Below are 15151 nucleotides of genomic sequence, written 5' to 3' on the forward strand. Positions count from 1 at the left end.
TGCCATCGAGCCTGTCACATAGCGCTCAGATATTCATTGGGCCTCACACAATCCAAAAGTGTCCAGTGTCCACAAGTGTGTGCAGAAATTCAAAATCTCCCTTATCCTCTAGTCACTTGCGTCACAGCTGTGCCATCGAGCCTGTCACATAGCGCTCAGATATTCATTGGGCCTCACACAATCCAAAAGTGTCCAGTGTCCACAAGTGTGTGCAGAAATTCAAAATCTCCCTTCTCCTCTCGTCACTTTTGTCACAGCTGTGCCATCGAGCCTGTGACATAGCGCTCAGATATCAGTGGGCCTCACACAATCCAAAAGTGTCCAGTGTCCACAAGTGTCTGCAGAAATTCAAAATCTCCCTTATCCTCTCGTCACTTTTGTCACAGCTGTGCAATCGAGCCTGTCACATAGCGCTCAGATATTCATTGGGCCTCACACAATCCAAAAGTGTCCAGTGTCCACAAGTGTCTGCAGAAATTCAAAATCTCCCTTATCCTCTCGTCACTTTTGTCACAGCTGTGCCATCGAGCCTGTGACATAGCGCTCAGATATCAGTGGGCCTCACACAATCCAAAAGTATCCAGTGTCCACAAGTGTCTGCAGAAATTCAAAATCTCCCTTATCCTCTCGTCACTTTTGTCACAGCTGTGCCATCGAGCCTGTGACATAGCGCTCAGATATCAGTGGCCCTCACACAATCCAAAAGTGTCCAGTGTCCACAAGTGTCTGCAGAAATTCAAAATCTCCCTTATCCTCTCGTCACTTTTGTTACAGCTGTGCCATCGAGCCTGTCATATAGCGCTCAGATATCAGTGGGCCTCACACAATCCAAATGTGTCCAGTGTCCACAAGTGTCTGCAGAAATTCAAAATCTCCCTTATCCTCTAGTCACTTTGGTCACAGCTGTGCCATCGAGCCTGTCACATAGCGCTCAGATATTCATTGGGCCTCACACAATCCAAAAGTGTCCAGTGTCCACAAGTGTGTGCAGAAATTCAAAATCTCCCTCATCCTCTCGTCACTTTTGTCACAGCTGTGCCATCGAGCCTTTGACATAGCGCTCAGATATCAGTGGGCCTCACACAATCCAAAAGTGTCCAGTGTCCACAAGTGTCTGCAGAAATTCAAAATCTCCCTTATCCTCTTGTCACTTTTGTCACAGCTGTGCCATCGAGCCTGTCACATAGCGCTCAGATATTCATTGGGCCTCACACAATCCAAAAGTGTCCAGTGTCCACAAGTGTGTGCAGAAATTCAAAATCTCCTTTATCCTCTAGTCACTTTGGTCACAGCTGTGCCATCGAGCCTGTCACATAGCGCTCAGATATTCATTGGGCCTCACACAATCCAAAAGTGTCCAGTGTCCACAAGTGTCTGCAGACATTCAAAATCTCCCTTATCCTCTAGTCACTTTGGTCACAGCTGTGCCATCGAGCCTGTCACATAGCGCTCAGATATTCATTGGGCCTCACACAATCCAAAAGTGTCCAGTGTCCACAAGTGTGTGCAGAAATTCAAAATCTCCCTTATCCTCTAGTCACTTTTGTCACAGCTGTGCCATCGAGCCTGTCACATAGCGCTCAGATATCATTGGGCCTCACACAATCCAAAAGTGTCCAGTGTCCACAAGTGTGTGCAGAAATTCAAAATCTCCCTTATCCTCTTGTCACTTTTGTCACAGCTGTGCCATCGAGCCTGTCACATAGCGCTCAGATATCAGTGGGCCTCACACAATCCAAAAGTGTCCAGTGTCCACAAGTGTCTGCAGAAATTCAAAATCTCCCTTATCCTCTCGTCACTTTTGTCACAGCTGTGCCATCGAGCCTGTCACATAGCGCTCAGATATCAGTGGGCCTCACACAATCCAAAAGTGTCCAGTGTCCACAAGTGTCTGCAGAAATTCAAAATCTCCCCTGTCCTATAGACACCTTGTACCTTGTTTTACATTACTATATAGTTTGTTTGATTTTGTCTACATTTCTACCAAAAATGAGGAAGGCTGGTGGAAGAGGCCGTGGAATTGGTGGTGTTGGTGGTGGATCTGATGGTAGTGGCAAGAGCAAAATAGGACCGAATGCAGGAGGTGTTGAGCCTGCGTCATCGTCTGGCTACATAAGGCCTCGAACGCTTAGTTTTCTAGGAGTTGGCAAACCGCTTTTAAAGCCAGAGCATCAGGAAAAAGTTTTGTCTTACATTGCTGACTCAGCCTCCAGTCTATCGCCTCCTCTTCTTCAGTTGTAAAAAGTAAAAGCACTGAGTCATCATTGGAGGCTCATGTTCATGAACCACACCTTTCCTTGTGTCCTTCACCCCAACCAAGATTGAAGGATGACGCAGGCCATACTACTGATTACTCCATGGAGCTGTTTTCACATACCATGCCTGGATTATCAAGTCAAATGGTGAATTACCCAGGCCAAGATGAATCTGACATGGAGTGCACTGATGCACAGCCGCTGATGGATGATTCTGCTGGTACATTCACTCAGAGCACTACATTGTCCTCGCAGTGTACAGAGCCAGATTCTGACACTGATGAGACTCAGGTGCCCCTTCCCGCACACTATACCACCATACACGGTGACACAGAGGAAGGTGCACATGACATAGAAGAGGAGGTGATGGATGACCCAGTTGTTGACCCAGATTGGCATCCATTGGGGGAAGAGGGTGCTGCTTCCAATAGCTCAGATGAGGAGCATCCACAGCAGACATCGACATCGCAACAGCTGTTATCTGGCAGGCCCGGAGCACTCCAAAGACAGGTTCCAAACATCAAAAGAGTTGCTGGACAGCTTGTCCAGAGGGTCAAAAGATCACAGCGTGCTAGGCCGCAAAATGTCTGCCAAAGTAGGAAGAGTGCAGTGTGGCACTTTTTTGACCAAAATCCTCATGATCAGGCCAAGGTTATCTGTAAGAATTGCGCAAAGACCTTTAGCCGAGGGAAAAATCTGAAAAATTTGAATACCAGTTGCATGCTTAGACATTTAACCAGCATGCACTTGCAAGCGTGGACACAACACCAAACCTCAAGTGCCACATGTGCAACTGATCACAACGAAGGTAGTCAGCAACGCTACATTGTTTCCCCCACTGTAAGCCCACCGGTTAGCACAGCAGCAAATGTTGAGGTGTCGTTGCAAGGCCACAGCAGTCAGGGAATCCCACTGTTATATCAACGAAAGACTGATTCTAGGCCATCAGAAAGAACACCAACTCCATCACCATCATCAACCCTCTCTCAGTCCGCCCTGTCCACCGCTACTTCCACCATATGCAGCTCTCAAGTCCAGCTCACCCTCCTAGACACTATGAGTAGGTCAAGAAAGTACTCAGTCTCTCATCCGCGTACACTGGGTTTGAACACCCACATTGCCAAACTAATCTCGTTTGAGATGATGCCCTTTCGGTTGGTGGAAAGCACAGCTTTCCGCGAACTCATGGCCTATGCAGTACCACGCTATGACCTACCCAGTCGCCACTTCTTCTCTCGCAAAGCCATCCCAGCCCTCCACCATCATGTGAAAGACCGCATTGTCCATGCACTCAAGCAGTCAGTGAGCGGAAAGGTGCACCTCACAACTGATGCATGGTCCAGTCGGCATGGCCAGGGCCGTTACGTGTCCATCACTGCGCACTGGGTTAATGTGGTGGATGCAGGGTCCACAGGGGACAGCGATGGTGGGACAGTGCTGCCTAGCCCACGGTATAGGAAACAGTTGGCTGTAGGCGTTCGACCCTCCTCCTCCTCCAGAAGCGAATGCTCGTCCACAGAGCGCAGTTGTACGAGCACTCCATCTGCAGCTGCCACTGTTGCACATGATGTGTCCCCCTATCGAGCAGCTAGTGGAAAGCGTCAGCAGGCTGTGTTGCAGATGATGTGTTTGGGCAACAGACACACCGCCGAGGTGCTGGCCGAGTACTTGAAGCGACAAACTGAGTCATGGCTGGGCAGTGTACATCTTGAGGCAGGCAAGGTAGTTAGTGATAACGGCCGTAATTTTGTGGCAGCCATAGCCCTTTCAAAACTCAGCCATATACCTTGCTTGGCTCACACCTTGATCCTGGTGGTGCAGTGCTTCCTCAAAAATTATCCGGAGTTAACAGCCCTGCTCCAGAAGGTGCGAAGACTGTGCGCGCACATCCGCCGGTCGCCTGTACACTCCGTTCGTATGCAGAAGCTGCAGCGATTGCTCCACCTTCCCAACCACCGCCTCATTATCGACATTGCAACAAGGTGGAACTCCACCCTGCACATGGTGGAGCGGCTGTGCGAGCAGAGGCAGGCCATAATGCATTTGTGGGAGGATACACGGCCAGGCACTTTGAGAGCAGACATGGAGTTGACAGGTGTGCAGTGGTCGAAGCTGAAAGACCTCTGTAAAGTCCTTCAGTGTTTTGAGGAATGCACACGGCTGGTAAGCGCAGACGACGCCATCCTAAGCATGAGCATCCCACTTATGCGTCTGCTCATGCAAACTTTGACGCACCTTAAGGAGCAGGCGTCTGCAGCCAATGTTGATGAGGAGGAAGAGGAGGAGGGAATCCTTGATGACATTCAGCCATTGTCTGCTCAGGGACCTCTCCTGGACGAGGTGAAGGAAGAAGAGGAGGAGGATGATGGGGATGATTACTTAGGGGAGGAGGATGCATCTCGTGGGGCAAGTGAAAATGTTGGCGTGGCAAGGTCTGGTACAGGGTTTGTGCGTGACTGGGGGGATGTGGATTTGCCAGAAAGTGCTCCTCCAACCAGCACTCGCAGTGCATCATTGACACCGGGAACATTGGCCCACATGTCAGATTATGCCTTGCAGATCCTAAAAAGGGACCCATGCATTGCCAAAATGATGAACGATGACGACTACTGGTTGGCCAGCATCCTGGATCCACACTTTAAAGGCAAATTACAAAACATCATGCCACAGGAGAACCTTGACCTAATATTGGCTAATAAACAAGCAACTCTGGTAAATCGGTTGCTTGAGGCATTCCCAGCACACAGCAGCGGTGATGGTTCTCACACGAGCTGTACGGGCCGGGGGCAGCTTGGCAGAGGTGTTCGTGGTGCACACAGCAGAAGTGGCGTTGGAGACAGGGGTTTCATGACAATGTTGTGGACTGATTTTTCAAATACTGCTCACACAACTGGTAATACTGCATCGATGGAAAGTGACAGGAGATAGCAGTTGTCAACTATGGTTACAAACTACTTTTCCTCCCATATCGATGTTCTCCCACACAGGTCATTCCCCTTTGACTATTGGGCCGCTAAACTGGACACCTGGCCTGAATTGGCCCAATATGCCTTACAGGAGCTCGCTTGCCCAGCTGCAAGTGTGCTATCGGAAAGAGTCTTCAGTGCAGCTGGATCAATCCTGACAGAAAAAAGGACCCGTCTGTCAACCCAAAATGTGGATGATCTAACCTTCATTAAAATGAACCATGCATGGGTTTCCAAGGATTTTGTTCCACCTTCTCCTGATGACACATAGGGTGACAGAAAAATGGCTTGCTTTGGTCCACCTCTTCCTGGGACTTCGCCTATTTCGCCTTTTGCATCAGCTGAATGTCCAACATCAACATATGCCACTTTCTAAAACTCCCTAACTGTGCTGCCTCCCCCCCCCCATGGCCGGGGTCACCACCTAGCGCACGACACCGTGCGAGTGCCGTTGCCCTGGACAGGTGGGTAGGCCGACTCTTGGGTGCGGGCACTGGCACAGGGTCCCTCATAGTGCAATCAAGTGTCTCTGACGGTGGTGGCGCACACCCACCGTCAGACACACCGCCGTACTATGAGGGGCCCAGTGCCAGTACCGACGCCCACGAGTGGGCCCCCCTTGCTTGGGCAGGGCCCCAGCATTTGCAATCTTTACCTCTCCCTGCTCCTCCGCTGTGTAATCTGGGCCGTCAAATCCATACTGTGCCTGACACCGTCTGAGCCTGCCTCCTGATGTATAGACATATATTTTGAATGTGTACGCTATCCATACATGTTATCCGGGGATACGGTAACCTTTCTAACCTTTTTGCAATCACGTGCAATCCATACTGGGCCTAACACCGTCTGAGCCTGCCTCCTGATGTATAGACATATATTTTGAATGTGTACGCTATCCATACATGTTATCCGGGGATACGGTACCCTTTCTAACCTTTGTGCAATCACGTGCAATCCATACTGGGCCTAACACCATCTGAGCCTGCCTCCTGATGTACAGACATATATTTTGAATGTGTACGCTATCCATACATGTTATCCGGGGATACGGTACCCTTTCTAACCTTTGTACAATCACGTGCAATCCATACTGGGCCTAACACCGTCTGAGCCTGCCTCCTGATGTATAGACATATATTTTGAATGTGTACGCTATCCATACATGTTATCCGGGGATACGGTACCCTTTCTAACCTTTGTGCAATCACGTGCAATCCATACTGGGCCTAACACCGTCTGAGCCTGCCTCCTGATGTACAGACATATATTTTGAATGTGTACGCTATCCATACATGTTATCCGGGGATACGGTACCCTTTCTAACCTTTGTGCAATCACGTGCAATCCATACTGGGCCTAAGTTTTTCATTTTTTCAGGAATGACGGTTAGGCCTAATTCCGGAACTGCGGTTGACCTGCACTTACTGGGAAATCATCGTTTGCGAGTAATAATTGTAATCAATGATCCCCATCACTAACGTTGTTCAGCGGGTTATCTGCACCTGTAAGCGACAAACGCTGGCCTTTTCAGTGTAGCGCACATGAAGCCACGGACATGTAATGGCATGACACACCAGTTATTGGTCAATCTCATGTGCCAGAGCCTCACGTGTCCCTCTAGTAAGCCGGACTCAGACCGTGGGGCATGACGGAGTCTCGTTCGTTAACGGAATTATGCTTGCAATGTGTGCATCTGTTCTGTAGCTGGCATGGTTGAGGTTTCCCAGGTGGAGTCGAATTTAACCGTAGGCTCCACTCCTGGTGGTGCCCTTCTGGAAGGTTCAGCTTTGCAACCATACTGCCCACGTAAAACAAACACTTTGCCTTCATGAACGCTCTTTGGAGGGTCATGACTCGTGGGAATAACGCCGCCCAATCAGTTAACCTGCTAGAGAGATCGTTCGTTGCTCCCAAGCATGACATCACACTCCCTAGGAAGAAGGTAATTCCACTGTGGCGACCGTACTCCTGGGGGCGACACAAGTGCACTGATGCCCAGCCACTGCTCGATGAATCTGCTGGTACATTGACCCAGACCACTACATTCCCCTTGCACGCTACACGGCCTGAATCTGACCCTGATGAAACTCAGGTTACCCTTCCCATATACAGTTGAATCTTACACGGTGACAAAGAGGAAGCTGCAGATGAAAGTGCAGGTTCGGCCCACCCGCCATCAGACACACCACCGTACTATCAGGGGCCCTGTGCCAGTGCCGTTGCCAACGAGTGGGCCCCCCCCGCTTGCTCAGGATCACAGCACTTGCAAAGTTGAAATACTGTCCAGTGAGATGGAAGATGGGGACGACGAGGAGTCCAGACAAGTACAGGGATTCCCTAGCGAGGAGACTTATTTGATTGTTTTCAATGTTGGGACAGCAATTTTTGGGGAGCACTATACTCTGGAGAATGATAGATGGTGCCCACCATACACTGGAACATTCCAAAGGTGGACATCAGACACTGGAGCAGCATTTACAGGGCCCATTATACACTAGAGCATTAGAAATGGGGCCCATTATGTTTGGAGCATTATTTGGGCCCATAAGACAGTGGAGCTTCATCCATGGGGACCAACATATACTGTAGCATTATGTGGAGCTCATCATATACTGTTTCAAACATTATATGGGACCAATGATTCTGTATGGAGAAATAGATGGGCCTCGTCATGAGATGTAAAAAGTGAAGTATTTTTCATTGTACTATACCGCTATTTCTCTGCCGTATCGGAGCATGATGAGTTGTGGTATGTGTTAAAGGGGCGCTCTTTCGCCCAGGGCACATGAAAACCTGGAGCCAGCCCTCCCCCCCCACAACTTTAGCCAAATAACCCCCATTTTTCAGTGCGTAACTTGTATTATGAAGTTAATTAAGGTTGACAAGCTTAAGTAAGAAGAATTGATGTTTTTGGCATTCAAATGGGCACTGTAGGTGTGTTTCCTGTCCTCCTCTCACTGCCGACTTTTATTCCCCATTGACTTACATTGGGTTTCGTGTTTCGGGATGACCCCGACTTTTCCCTATAATCGGACGAACTTGCTCGACCCGACTTTTGGAAAAGTCGGGTTTCACGAAACGAAACGCGACCCTAAAAAAACAAAAGTCGCTCAACTCTAGTTACCATCTTTTCAGTTAGCAATTAAAAGGTATCAACCACTGAGGTCTCTCAATTCTAAATATTTTATTATCTACTGGCTAATGCGGTACAAAGATATATATCTTTCCTGTATCAGAGGGATCCTTTCACTAATAAGAAAATCCAGAGAAGCTGATCAGGCACCAGTTCCAGTATATGGCCATATATAATATTTATAGGTGGTGCTCATGGCCGTTTCATGCAGCAGGGAACCCATTGAAGTGCAGCACTGTGAATTGGTCATCATTCTCTGTTCCTCCTCTGCACACTCCCTGCCCTCCAGTCTGCTAGTCTTTGTTCCAATAAACTAGAAATAAAGGACTTTTTGAATCACATACCTGGTGAGTGCCACTTTTCATTTTTTTCTTGGATGCACCTTTCCCTAATGAGGCAGCAGTATCTGGCTTTTCAGAGGTGCACCAAACTGTGGCTGATCGCCTTTTAATGCAAGCCTAAAAAAAGTACACATCTGGATTATAAGCTAGACAGCAACCACAGTGTCTTTGTGTACCTCATTATAGGGAATCTTCCATCGGTGTTCCGAATGAATCACATATTTCAGAGATTTACATGGAAACTGCAGAGTAGACGCAGCTAAAATGTTAGCCAAGCCTTTCTGTGATCAACAAGCAAATCAACAGCAGGTCAAGAATTGTTCAGATTTATTTTTTACATTGTTCCTTGTATAGTATAAGTGATTAGATGACTTTATTCTTTGTGTCTACAGTGATACCAGAGTTATATAGTTTTAGTATGTTTGGCTGCTGTCACACACTAAAAACGCTTGTTTGGCAAAATAAAGTTTTTGCAACACCATTTTTGAGACCTATAATTTTTCCATATTTCTGCCTACATAGACATGTGGGGGCTTGTTTTTTGCCAAACAAGTTGACATTTTTATTGGTACCATTTTCAGGCATGTAACATTTTTTGATTGCTTTCTATTCCATTTTTTGGGAAGTAGAATGAACAAAAACCAGCAATTCAGAAATTGTTGTGCATTTTTTATTATGCCATTCACTGCGTGGTAAAATTGATAAGATAGCTTTATTGTTCAGGTCCGTATGATTCCAACGATACCACATTTATAAAAAAAATTGTTTTGTCGCTTCTACACAATAAAAACTATTTTCATAGAAAAAATATTGCTTTTGTATCGCTTTATTCTGAAAGCTATAACTTTTTTTTTCCACTGATGGAACTGCATGATGGCTTGTTTTCTGTGTGACATGATGACATCTTCAGAGATACCATTTTTATTTACACTGGTCTTTTTGATCGCATTTTATTGCATTTTATTTCCAGTGGTATGATGAAAAACCATCCTTTTTTGCCACAATTTTTAATTTATTTTTTACGGTATTCAATGAAGGGGTTAACTAGTGTGACACTTTATAGGTCAGGTCGTTCCGGACATGGCGATACCAAATGTCTGTATTTTTATCATTTATTTTTGTTTTTACGTCATGTATTGCATTGCATGAGACTTGGCTATTGGCTATTCTACTGTTTCTCCAAGCCTGTGGCTGGTAGAAATTTTTTTTCTGGATTCAAGTACTCCCCCATAAAGTATGACATGCTTTGCTGTACATTTCGGTGTTTTATAACACTCAAAAAAAGCATTGACTTTATTTTATGAATGCAATTTCTCATCCATAGAGAAGTGAGTGCTTTGCAGTACACTTCGGTGTTATATAACACTACAAAAATGCGTCAAATTTTTTCTGGATTCGATTACTCACCCATAGAGTATAGAGTATTACGTGATTTGCAGTACATTTCATTGGTATTTAACACTACAAAAATCATTAAAAAATATTTCTGGATTCAGCTACTCAATCATAGAGTATTATGTGTAGAAATGGGCAAACACGAACAGTAAAGTTTGGCGTCCGTACCGAACTCCTACTGTTCGAGTACTGAACACGGACTTCAACAGGAAGTCCATGTTACTGTAAGGGTTCGGCTGCCCAAACACCAGGTGTTTGTCATGCTGTCATGTGCATGGCAGCGGGGAAACACCCCTTCTCATCGGCGGTGAAAGCATCCCCGTTGGTCAGACAACCGCAGTTCCCATGCTGTCAAAGACAGCATTAGCCAGCAGCTGTGATCGAAGGTATAAAGTTCACCTCCAGTCACTGGTGTCAGCTGATGGGACTACTGCTCCCATCATCTGACACCTGCTGCGGCTAATAACGGCGAGAGCAGGAGTGGCTGATGTGAGTATTCATTAGCCGTCTCCACGCTGTAAATAAATAATTTAAAAAAGGGCTTGGGTTCACCTGTATTTTTGATAACTAGTCAGGCAAAACTCACAGCTAGGGGCTGCAACCCTCAGCTGTCAGCTTCGGCAAGGCTGGTTATCAAGAATAGAGTGGTCTGCAAGCCGTAGTTTTTAATTATTTAAATAATTATCCCTCCTCGTCATGCCCAAGGGTATCGACCAGGTCCTTCTAGGGGTTATCGTCTCCTGATGAGTTGGAGACATCGAGAGTAACAGTGGAGCGGTTTGGTGGGTAATCTGTGAGTGCAGTGCCACGCCATTCACTACTCTGACGGTGACTGGCTTGGACATCATAAGCAGTGGTATCGCATGCCGTTGAGGGAAGGCACATGACATAAAATTGCCCTCTGCTCCGGAATCCACGCAAACCTCCACCGCCAGAGTGGAAGAACCAAACCCAAGTGTCCCCATAAAGGACAACTTGGAGGAAAACGCCACGGATTCTAGTGAGCCACCTCCTACGGCCACTAGGGGTGAGCGTCTTCCCTGCCGCTGTGGGCACTGGTTGGCAAAGAGACCGGACTGCTGGCAACCATGACAGATCACAGGGGCTCGAGCAGGCCAGGGCCTGGATCCCTCGCAGGAAGCCCCCTGATGCTCGGACGCCCGATCAGGTGATTCCAGAGGTTTAGCAAAACTGGGTGCCAACCTAAACCTCTGCCTACACTGGGTCCGCTCCAACCTTCGCTCGGCAAAGCGAAGGTCTATACGGGTGGAGACGGTGATAAGCTCTTCCAGTGTAGCAGGAATCTCCCTGGTTGCCAGAGCGTCCTTCACATGGCCAGCCAAACCTCTCCAGAATGACGAAATGAGGACCTTATCTGGCAACTCTAACTCCTAGGCCAGCGTCCGGAACTGGATGGCAAAGTGGCTGACCATGGACGAACCCTGTGACAATGCCAGCAGCCGGAGCGCGGTGTCATGGGAAACTCGCGGTCCCAGGAAGACATGCTTGAGACTGTCCAGGAACCGAGAGGCACTCAGCACCACATGATCACCACGCTCCCTCAGCAGTGTTGCCCATTCCAAAGCCCTGCCCGACAAGAGGCAAATAATAAATCCCACTTTGGCCCGCTCGGAGGGGAATCGTGCTGCCTGCAGCTCCAGCTGTATCGAGCACTGGCTCATGAAACCCATACAAGAGGCACTATCACCCGAGCACTTCTCGGGCAGTGGGAGGCGGGACAAAGTCGGGTCAGGGATGGCAGTGGTCACACGGGAGACAGCTTCTGTGGCTGCCTGAACAGCGACCGCAGTAACATCCGCAGCTGAGGCTGGTCGCTCGAGAGCCGCCAACCTGCCCTGCAGCTGCCGGATGTACTGCAGCAGTCGCTGTTCGTCCGCCATTACTAGCCAGACCCTGGTGCTAGGATAATGTTAGGGCTGGGGGAACGCAGCAAATTATAAAATAATAGTAGGTGCGTTCACAGCCCGGTGTCCACCGTGCAGAGGTGGTACACTGCTGCCAGGTAATGGCGGAAGAATAGAGCGGCGTAAAAACAGTCACACGTGGGTTACGTCACCCAATGTGAACAAGTGCGAACTCTGTTAATGCACAACCGCTGATCGTAGAACAGAGCCTGTTTAGCTCACAGAGCCCGGCCAAAGGAGCGCACAGTGTACGGCCACAGAACTCTACCCCAAGGACACGGGGTTAGAGTCCCTCTAGGCCCACTGAGCGCATGGCATTACTGCAGCGAGTGCCGCTATAGACGCTGGCTATGAAGTGGAGCACGTGCACTGAGGCATGCCGAGTCCCTGATGAGGACTGATGACTGACTCAACCTCTGTCCTACCTACACCTAAGTCTGGGCGCTAGCAGGCTAGGCTGCACAACACATGCGTACCAAGTGTAGGGGTTTCTTAATGAGTCAGTCACCAGATACATTCATACGTGCATACATCACTCACTCCACATAGTCTGTAAATACAGTCTATCCTAGCGCATGTCCGAGCGGCCATGCGAACCTTTTATAGCTGCGAGCGTCCGGGATCTTCCTGGCTTCTCAGATGGGCCAATCCGAACTTGAGCAGGACCTGAGCATGTGACCTTCAATCTCCAATGGGAGATCACTCCACGGGCATGCTCAGTGGCCTGACATGGGGACTTAGTCCCTGGAGAATCTTGCTGCTGAGCAGCATGTATTGCCATAGATGTGCCAGAGGTGGCAGCAGCAAGCAAACCCACGGAGCTTGTCTGGGCAGAGTTCCTGGACCGACGAGTTTGCTAAGCAACCTCCTTTGTGGCTGTAGAGGAATGGGAGACTGCTGGAAGTAAGGCTTGGGATTCTCACTGTGCAGTGACAGAAATCTGATGCCTAACACCTATCTTACACAAGTCTACTTATAGCGTAGTGACTAATGCACCAACAGTAGACATCAGAGAACAGGTCAGGTCATCAGAAATACCTAAACTGTGTTCCAAATTATTATGCAAAAAGAGTTTAGGAGTGATAAGGTTAGAATTTTTTTGTTTGTCATTTAAACTCATTGATGGTGATGTGTGTCAGGGGATTTTATATCACTGAAAGCAATTGCAGATACCTGTGCAAATTAGTTTGACAGGTATGTCCAAATAAAGGCAAGACTACTTAAGAAGGCTGTTCCACATTATTAAGCAGCCTACATTTTTTGCCAAAATGGGAAAGAAAAAGGATGTGTCGGCTGCTGAGAAGCAACAAATTGTGGAGTATTTAGGTCAAGGCATGACTACAATCAACATTGCCAAGACACTTCATCGTGATCATCGCACAATCAAGAAGTATGTAGCTGATTCCCAGCACACACGTGTGCGTGCTGATAAGGAAAAATTAAGGACTCTTTCCAACAGGCAATTGCATCAGGTTAAAAGAGCAGCTGCAAAAATGCCTTGTCATAGCAGCAGACAAGTTTTTGAAGCTGCTGGTGCCTCCATCGTCCCACCAACAACAAGATGCAGGGTCCTTCAGAGGTTTGCAGCTGTGCGTAAGCCATCCTGTCAACCACCTCTATCCACTGCACACAAGCAAAAATGGCTCCAGTGGGCCAAACGATACATGAAGACTGACTTCCAAACTATTTTGTTCACCGATGAGTGCCGTGCAACGCTCGATGGTCCAGATGGATGGAGTGGAGGATGGCTGGTTGATGGACATCCCATGAAAACATGGCTAAGGCACCAACAAGGAGGAGGTGGAGTAATGTTTTGGGCTGGAATCATGGGGAGAGAGATTGTTGGCCCCTTTAGGATCCCTGAAGGGGTAAAGATGAACTCCATAATCTATGTGGAGTTTCTAAAACAGCACTTCCTGCCATGGTTCAAGAGGAAGAACCGTGCTTTCCGCAGCAAGATCATTTTCATGCATGATAATGCACCGTCTCATGCTGCAAATAACACATCTGCATCTCTGGCTGCTATGGGCATAAAAGAGGACAAACTTATGGTGTGGCCACCATCTTCCCCTGACCTCAACCCCATTGAGAACCTCTGGAGCATCATCAAAAGGAGTGTCTATGATGGCGGGAGGCAGTTCACATCTAAGCAACAGCTCTGGGAGAGTATTCTGTCCACATGCTAAACAATTGAAGCACAAACCATCCAAAAACTGACAAATTCAATGGACGAGAGATTTCAGAAGCTTCTTTCGAACAAGGGGTCCTATGTGCAAATGTATCATCACCTAGAATAAAGTTTTGACTTGAAAACTGTTTGATTTCATTTTGTAATAAGCTGATAATGCTTATAATTTCACAATTGATCATTTTTTTGCTCAAAATAAAAATAAAAAGGTTGAAAACTCTGCTGTGCATAATAATTTGGAACATGCATTTTGAGTGTTTCTTATTTTTAAAAATATACTGTTTTCATAGGCAGTTTGTTCAAAAACATTGCAATTATTCTAGAATATTAGATGACTGGAAAATAACAATGACTGCAATTCATATAGGTAATTTAGAGAAAATATGAGGAAATATTTTTTGCATAATAATTTGGAACACAGTGTATACTGCGTAGATCCACTCGAAGTACTAGAGGTCAGATCCCTGCCCGTTACAGAGATTACGTAATGCAAATGAAGTAATAAGAATGTATAGTAGTAACCATTAAGCATGAGAGCCTACAGAGACTTACTGTAAGAACCTTTTTAAGTATTCGCAATAACCAGTTAAAGGACAATTGGGCAACAGGACTATGTGGGGTCAGAACTGTATTTGTAAATAGTTACTCCAAAAAGGCCTTTGAAATAAGCCGCCGGAGTGGCCAAAAAACAGGCCCATCTACAGAGTGCCCTGTAGCCACGCCCAGGGACGACACACAAAGTGGGCTAAGGCGGTTCCCACCAACCAAACTAGTCGCTGCAGTAACTGTGCTATTGTTTTCTTTTTCTTGTCTGGTTTTTGATAATTTTTAAGACTGTGTAGATTTGCATTAATTGTTGCTGTTAACAATTCTTGTTATGTTTCCTCAGTCCAGGAGCACTGAACTTAGCTGGGGGGGAATGTGACACGACAGAGTCCGGTTTTCACA

The 15151-nt window shown here is 47.2% G+C and overlaps 1 long non-coding RNA gene across 1 annotated transcript in view; it reads right to left on the bottom strand.

Annotated features, from left to right (window-relative positions):
* LOC141082879 (uncharacterized) overlaps window positions 1-12674 on the bottom strand; it is a 38545-nt gene extending 25871 nt beyond the window's left edge. Inside the window, exons 1-2 of the long non-coding RNA XR_012230600.1 lie at window positions 12613-12674; window positions 8699-8812 (exon numbers count right to left, since the gene is read on the bottom strand). This is a non-coding gene — a long non-coding RNA (uncharacterized lncRNA). The remainder of the gene's footprint in view (window positions 1-8698; window positions 8813-12612) is intronic.
* Between the last annotated feature and the right edge of the window lie 2477 nt (window positions 12675-15151).

Source organism: Dendrobates tinctorius, unplaced genomic scaffold (assembly GCF_039654945.1).
Source record: "Dendrobates tinctorius isolate UK_male_01 unplaced genomic scaffold, ASM3965494v1 ptg000004l, whole genome shotgun sequence".
NCBI lineage: Eukaryota > Metazoa > Chordata > Amphibia > Anura > Dendrobatidae > Dendrobates > Dendrobates tinctorius.